Source organism: Capsicum annuum, chromosome 4, assembly GCF_002878395.1.
Source record: "Capsicum annuum cultivar UCD-10X-F1 chromosome 4, UCD10Xv1.1, whole genome shotgun sequence".
Taxonomy (NCBI): Eukaryota; Viridiplantae; Streptophyta; class Magnoliopsida; order Solanales; family Solanaceae; genus Capsicum; species Capsicum annuum.
Window position 1 is genome coordinate 25,173,643 of NC_061114.1, and position 7,753 is coordinate 25,181,395.

Genomic DNA, 7,753 nt, shown 5'->3' on the forward strand with positions numbered 1-7,753 from the left:
TTTTTGTAATTTGTGTAGCAAGATTAGTTATCGGGAAATTTTAGTATCTCATTTGGTTGGTTACGCTTGGTTGGTTACGCGAATATTTGCCTAACTAAAAGCTGGAAAAAAAAATCCCTTTTGTAATTTGTGTAGCAAGATTAGTTATACTAGGAATTTTAGTATCTCATTTGGTTGGTTACGCGGATATTGCCTAACTAAAAGATGAAAAAAGAAAAAAAACAATCCCTTCTGTAATTTGTGTAGCAAGATTAGTTACACGGTGAATTTTAGTAGCTCAATTGGTTGGTTACGCCAACTTTTGCCTAACTAAAAGGTGAAAAAAAAGAAAGAAGAAACAATCTCTTTTGTAATTTGTGTAGCAAGAAGAGTTCTTTGGGTGTTCACTGGTAGTATGAGTTAAAAAAAACACCTTTTGTAATTTTTATAGCAAGAAGGATTCATTGGGTGTTTACTGATAGTATGAGGGAGGAAAAAAAACTTTTGTGAATTCAGTAGCAAGAAGAGTTCTTTGGGAAAAATCAAATAACCCTTTTTTGTAGTTTGTGTAGCAAGGAGAGTTCTTTAGAAACAAAAAGACCACTCCTTTTGAAATTTGGGTAGCAAGAATAGTTTACTGATATGAGGTTAAAAAAACTCATTTGTAATTTGTGTAGCAAGAAGAGTTCTTTTAATGTTTATGAAAAACTTGTAGAATGAAGACCGACAATTTACACTTAAATTCTCTGCCATGGAAATATACAATGAAGTTGTTAGAGACCTTCTAACCCCGGATAATACTCCACTTAGACTCCTCAATGATCCAGAGGTGAATATATGTTTTAAGCATGATCAAGTTTTGTTTGATTCGGAGACGATACTTTGCAGGCAATTGCACTCTTTCATTTGCAGAGAGGAACTGTAGTTGAAAAATTTAAAAAGGTAACCTTGAAAGACTGGAACCATCTAAAATAATTGTTGTCAGTGTGTGAAGGTAAAACTTAAAAGGCTGATACTGCTATATTGATAATGTTTCCGCCAAGTTAATATAATATAACTTCAATTGTTACTATTCTTGCAGCTTAGAGAAAAATAGGAGAAACTGCTCTCAACGAAGTGAGCTCAAGATCCCATCAGATTATGTGTTAAGTTAGTCCATTCGTTACAAGATGGCTTATTCATCATAATATAAAGGAAATATATCATTTTATTGACTCGACTAGCAAATGATATTTTTGTAGATAGTTGAAAGTACTACAAAGAAAATTGTTGGCTTACAAAATGCAAGCACTCTGACAGCTGCAGTGGCAAGTAAAAGTACCTCGGCTTAGACATCACCTGGAAGGATCTTTGGAGTAGTCGTTTCTTCCCATTAAAATGGTGGTTGACAATATTTTGTTTTCTTTCCTGCAAAATTTCGTTGATCTTGCAGGAAGTGAGCATGCTTGTCAAACTTTATTAACAAATGTCAGAATGAAAGAAGGCAAACACATTAATCGCAGTTACTTTCTGTCATTTCCTTAGTAGATACTTCACTTTTAGTGTTGAAAATCTATGTGCTGATCTTAGTCTTGTGCTATACTTGAAACAGATCATTGGATCTCTAGTCCTTCGCCATCTACCTAAGGAAGTCTTTCGGAGGAGATGTTGACATCAATATGAACCAACAATTACATGTACTCTTTCTCTTCCTCTCTCAATTGTATACCATTGCGACATTGGATTAATTTGAACTTGGAATTTTTAAGTCGAACATAAATTTGCATATAAAAAATCAAAAAATTACAGTTATTGCTTAGGTTAAACGCCGTAGAATTTTAATTTTTGATTCACATCTATATATTAACCCACACATTTAAAGTTCAACTTGGTCTTTAACTTACACATATATAATCCAATATTTTTCTGATGTACTGCTCGCAAAAATATTAAAGATCTTAAAGGTTGAACTCGACGAACTTAAATCGTTCATTTACATCTATATATTAACTCGCGTAATTGAAATTTAACAACTAATCAGCGGATTCATACTAATGATCTGATAGTCCATTGTATATTCTTCTGATATACATCTTTAGTTCTTCTCGCAAAAATACTAAAGAATTTTATTAAAGGTTGAAGTCATAAAACTTAAGTCACATCTATATATTAGCTCAAGCAATTGAAGTTTAACGAGTAATCAGCGGATTCATATTACTGATTTAATAATTCATTGTACATTATATTCTTCTGATCTACTTCTTCAATTCTTCTTCCTGAGAGAGGTATCCGATAATTTTATCCACCAAGGATGGAAAAAATGGAAAGAAATCATTTAGTGGACCCATGGTGCTTGACCCACTTCATTGGCCACTAGGTCATACCCTTGAGTGCAATTTATCCTACTTTCTTATGCTTGAAATAATTAATGCAGGTAATTCCTGAAACAAATGGTCATATAAGACATAAAAAGTTCAATGTTGCAGGGTTAAAAGATCAAATAAATTTCTTTCTCAAAGAATTTTACCACATTCACATGAGAGGCTATGTCTTCAAACTTAAAAGGTTTAATCAAAGAAAAATATGCTCCACAAATTAAGTAGTGGGTGCAAGAAATTTCTTAAGACAATTGTCTTTGAAATAAATGATGAAATATCATTAAAAAGTGAATGGAAAAGAGGAACAATAATGTTCCAATTGAATGCTTAATTGGAATAATCAGGAGTAGTAGTTTTGAAGTTTCAGATGAATATAATAAGGTGAATTATGTCCTAACCTTGGTGGAAAGAGTTACTCTGTTGGTGGTGGGAGGTGATAGGTATCTCGTGGATTTAGTCGAGGTGCGTGAAAGTTAGCTCGGACACCACGATTATAAAAAAAAATCTAAAATTCCCCAACTTTTCTCAAACAGAAATCTCTTCCGTACACTTATCACTATTTTACCAATATCCTAGGGGTTATGAAAGAGGTATTTTCTGTTCTAAAGAGTGCAAATTTTTCAAAGAATCAACCTTATTTCCACTGTGTAATGCATTGTCATTTAAATATAATAAAACTTCAATTTAGTTTTAGCTTAATATATGTCAAAACGAAGTAGTGTGGAGGAATTAAGTACATCATCTATATCTAACTATAATGAGCAAATATGATGCAAATGTAATCTATAATGGAACTGCGGTAACCAGGGAGAAAAGATTCTACTCATGAAATGCGAGAACTAAAGATATGGTTCTGCTGGCATTTGTCATGGATGCTTGGAGTTCGGCTTGTTACCATGTTACGCTAGATTCCAATAAGCAATACTCATCAGCAAAAGATGCTATCACAGCTTAAGGCCACCAAAAATTGACCACTAGGAATATATGGAAGAGCAAAAGGCAACCATGTTAGATTAGGCTTCAAAGAGACTTACAGATAAGATAGTACCTTGTGTATTCTAGAGAAACAAGAGGAATCAACATCCAAGAATGATTTGATAAAATAAGTACGACCTTTTTTGCTCGCACCTGTCCTCAGTGTTAACTGTTTCATGATCACTTTCAACACTTTGAGCACTAATGGAAATCTCTTCCAAAAAGTCCGCCTTCTCTACCTCTTTAACAATTTTTTCATCTCCTTCTTCTGAGGAATCTGATAGAGATTTAGGATGGACTTTCATATTATCTTTTTCCATTGACATTCTTGGATACCACATTAGATGGATCCTTTTTCGGTGTTTTGCCTTTGTTTGTTGAACCTTTTAATGTCTTAATCTATGAATTATTAGCTTTCCTATCAGATTTAGTTTGTTTGTTTGGGACTCAGGCGTAGTAGTTGGCATTAAAGAAGCTTTCTTTTGAATTTCATATTTCCAAAAATATGACTTTCTACAAGGGAATACTCCTAAATATAACAGGTAGCTAATGCTTCTCAAATAGATGAAAGCATATTGGCAAAACATCAAAATACGATAACACAAAATCTTTGGCACTTTAATATGTGGTATGAGTTGTCTCTGTGGTCTACATCAGTGTGTAAACTATGAGATTGTTAAACTTTTGCAGAGAACCTATTCATTGCTTTTCTTTTTATGCATGATTGTCTTCTTCTTTTTGTATTTTGTTCTTTGGTATTTTCGTCCAATTACCATGATTATTTTGATTTGTCTTCTCCTTCCAGGATTCTAAAAGTGTGAAATTATCTGAGAAGATAGGTTTTGCATAGTCAATGGGCAAAATAGCAGTGGAGTTTTAAGAGCGCTTGTAAAAGAAAGGTTCTTTAATTTCTTTAGCTGAGTTTAACTTCATGATCAAGTATCTTCAATCCAATCCACTTAGCATTAATGGTTGGACACACTGAGTTGCCATACTTATGTTGAAGTCACATTTTTCATCTTCAACTACCTAATGCTTTCATATTATATGTCAATAATGGTGTAGTTACTACACTGACCAACTTGATGATTTCTGGTGTTAGAGGTTCCATCGAGGTGTTGAACAACTTGAATCAGCCAATCAGTCATTCGAAAAGTACATGCTTCTATTCATGGTTCCTTTGTTGTTAATATTTTTGCTGGTTAACAGTTATTCACATCTATTGGTCTTTTATTTTCCTTAGAATTCAGTTCTATGATAATTGTTATGCAAATATTAAAAGCAACTGGTTGTTCATTTAAATTGTTGAAAATCTTAATCTACTTCCAAATTTTCAGTTTTGAGTATTCTTTATAACATGCTTCCATGGTGTTGAATTTTGATTTTTTTTCAAAAATATATGATGTTTGTCGATGGAACAAACAATGTGAACATGGTCCGTCCACAGGACGGACTCGGGCCATCTAGTATTACATATAAGCATAATAATATAACGCAACTACTTGTAATAAATTGACAGCAAAAAAAATATAATAAAACAAAAGATGATAGCTTGAAAGTTGTGATGCAGCAAAACTAAATATCATTGCTGACCAGAAATAAATAAATAAATAAAAATCATCTACCAAGAAGCTAACATTAATAGTTTTGCCAGTAAATTAGCATTACAATATCAATTTTTATTCTAAAATTTATCTCCCCTTACCAAGTCATACAACCATGAATTTTGCCACTAAATCAATTTCACAATATCAATATTTATTTCAAAATCTATTTTTCATCGAATTTGAATTTTTTACAGTAGCCAAAAGAGTCAAGACGACAATGACTTTCTATCTACATATAAATTATAATAAAATCCTATTTAATTACAAGAACTTCAATGTTAGTAATATTTTTTATATAAATTTAACCTACATAAAAAATAAGAACATGATGAAAACTTACAAATAATAATACACCTAAATTTTAGTGGATAAAGTTGTCTGATACCTTTTATTGGTGGGAGATAAAAAATTTAATTATTATCACGACCAAAATTCTACACATTAAACCTAACAACTATAAACACAAATATAATAAACGCAAATATAGAAAATCGGCACAAACGTTTTTACAATAACAACTATAATTTTGTAGTTGATTACCAAAAAAACACGAAATTTATAGTGAATTAATAATTGATAGAAAGAATCCCAAAAAAAATTGAAAGAATAATTTTCTTGGACGACAAAAGTAGCTTCGATAAAAAAAAATACCTAATAGTTGTGTGGACGTATATAATTATAATAAATATATACATTGAATTCAACATGCTAATGTTTTCAATAAATTTTTGCAGTGATAGAAATAAATTGCAATCACAAATAAAAATATGAAGAAACATGAATTTTTATTGCTAAATGATGTTGATACAAATTTGTTCTTTCATTGATTCTTCTCTCTCGATTTTCTTTATAATTTAAGGGTTATTAGTAGTGTATTTCTCAAATGAAGGCATATTTAAATTAGATATGAATTTCTCTGTAATTCGTGGATCGTTAGTGACATATTTCTCTAACGTAGACATATTTGGATTTGATATGGATTTCTCCGTAATTTGAGGGTCATTAATGGCGTATTTGTCGAACATAGATCTCCATGAAAGGAGGATTTTGTAGATCTTCTTGATGTATTTGATTATCAAGAAGATAGGGTTTTGATCTTTTTGTGAATATCCCATGAATTTCTATGGTATTGAAGCTCGTTGATCTCTTTGTGAATATTCCGTGAATTTGTGGGATATTGGAGATGCATTTTTAGGAAATATTTGTCCCTTTATATAAGCATAATTTAGGGTTTAGGGTAGACTCCAAGCTAGATTTTGGGTAAAGTAGTCTCCAAAAACTCTAACAGAAACTGGATTCTTTAGAGTCCACAAAATTTTGATGTCTACAAATGCCCCATACTTCAAAACTTGTCAGAGTGTAGATTTGAAGAAACTCAAAGATGAGTTTTGAAGTACCCATATAGTTTCTATCTTTATGGGCATGCAACTACATATTTGCATATCTGATTTATGAGAGAAGAGGTGAAGGACAGATTTGGTCCCACTAGTGTGCCAGTTTGTTTTCAATAAATTTTTACAGTGACAGAAATAACTTACAATTACAAATAAAAATCCAAAGAAACATGAATTTTTATTGCTAAACGATATGGGTACAAATTTGTTCCTCTCTTGATTTTCTTCATAATTCGAGGGTCGTTAGTAGCGTAATTCTCGAACGTAGGATTATTCGAATTTGATATGAATTTTTCTGTAATTCAAGGGTTGTTAGTGGCATATTTTCGAACGTAGAAATATTTGAATTTGATCTCCATAAAAGAAGGAGGGTTTGTGGATTTTCTTGACGTATTTGATTATCAAGAAGAGAGTGTTTTGATCTCTTTATCAAATCCCTATGAATTTGTGAGATATTGAAGATTGTTGATCTTTTTATGAATATCCCATGAATTTGTGAGATATATCCCATGTGAATTTGTGAGATATTGGAGATTACTGATCTCTTTATAAATATCTCACGAATTTATGGGATATTCACTACAAAAAAAAAAACAGTATTTAGCAACAGCCGAAATTCGTCGCTAGTCTATGTTAATCCGTCGCTAAATAGAAATAACGACGGATTGTTGTTTGTTGGCATTACACTCATTGTTAGCCATTTAGCGACGAAAAAAAAATCTGTCGCAAAACTTGCGACCGCCCTGCGTTCAATGAGATCCGTTGTTACATGTTAGCAATGGATAAGTCCGTTGTTAGACCTAAATTTACAATGGAATATTTAGTCGTTGATTCGTTGCATTTTAATCATGGATAAATTTATGACAAAATATTTTGTTGGTGATTCGTCACAAAATAATTTAATTGTGGCTAAATTTATGACGTAATACCTTGTTGGTGATTCGTTACAATATAGTGTCATCGGATCAACCATATATTTGCGATCAAAAATATATATTCACAATCCGTCGGCATAGCTTTTCAGTAGCAACGTAAAAATCGTCACTAATATTTTTGTTGCTATAATTTTCTTAAAAACTATTAAAACATGTAAATTATTAAATGAATAAATATAACCAGCCTCATATCAAATCATTACTAATTGATAAATGTATAATTTAGAATGTTTGACAAAATCCATCACAATATTTATTCAAATATCAATAATCAAGTGTTTGTGTCAAAATAAGCTACTATTAGAATACATAATCCATCCACATCCATCAAAAATGATTGTTACTGTACAATTGTTTTGTACAATTTTTCAGAAAATATTTCCCACCCATCAAAAACTATTGTTACTGCACAATTATTTTGTACAATTTCACACAAAATAAACTATCTAAAGTTAATGCGGCTATGAATCAACGACGTCATCATCATTAGGAGTAGGAGGATCAGG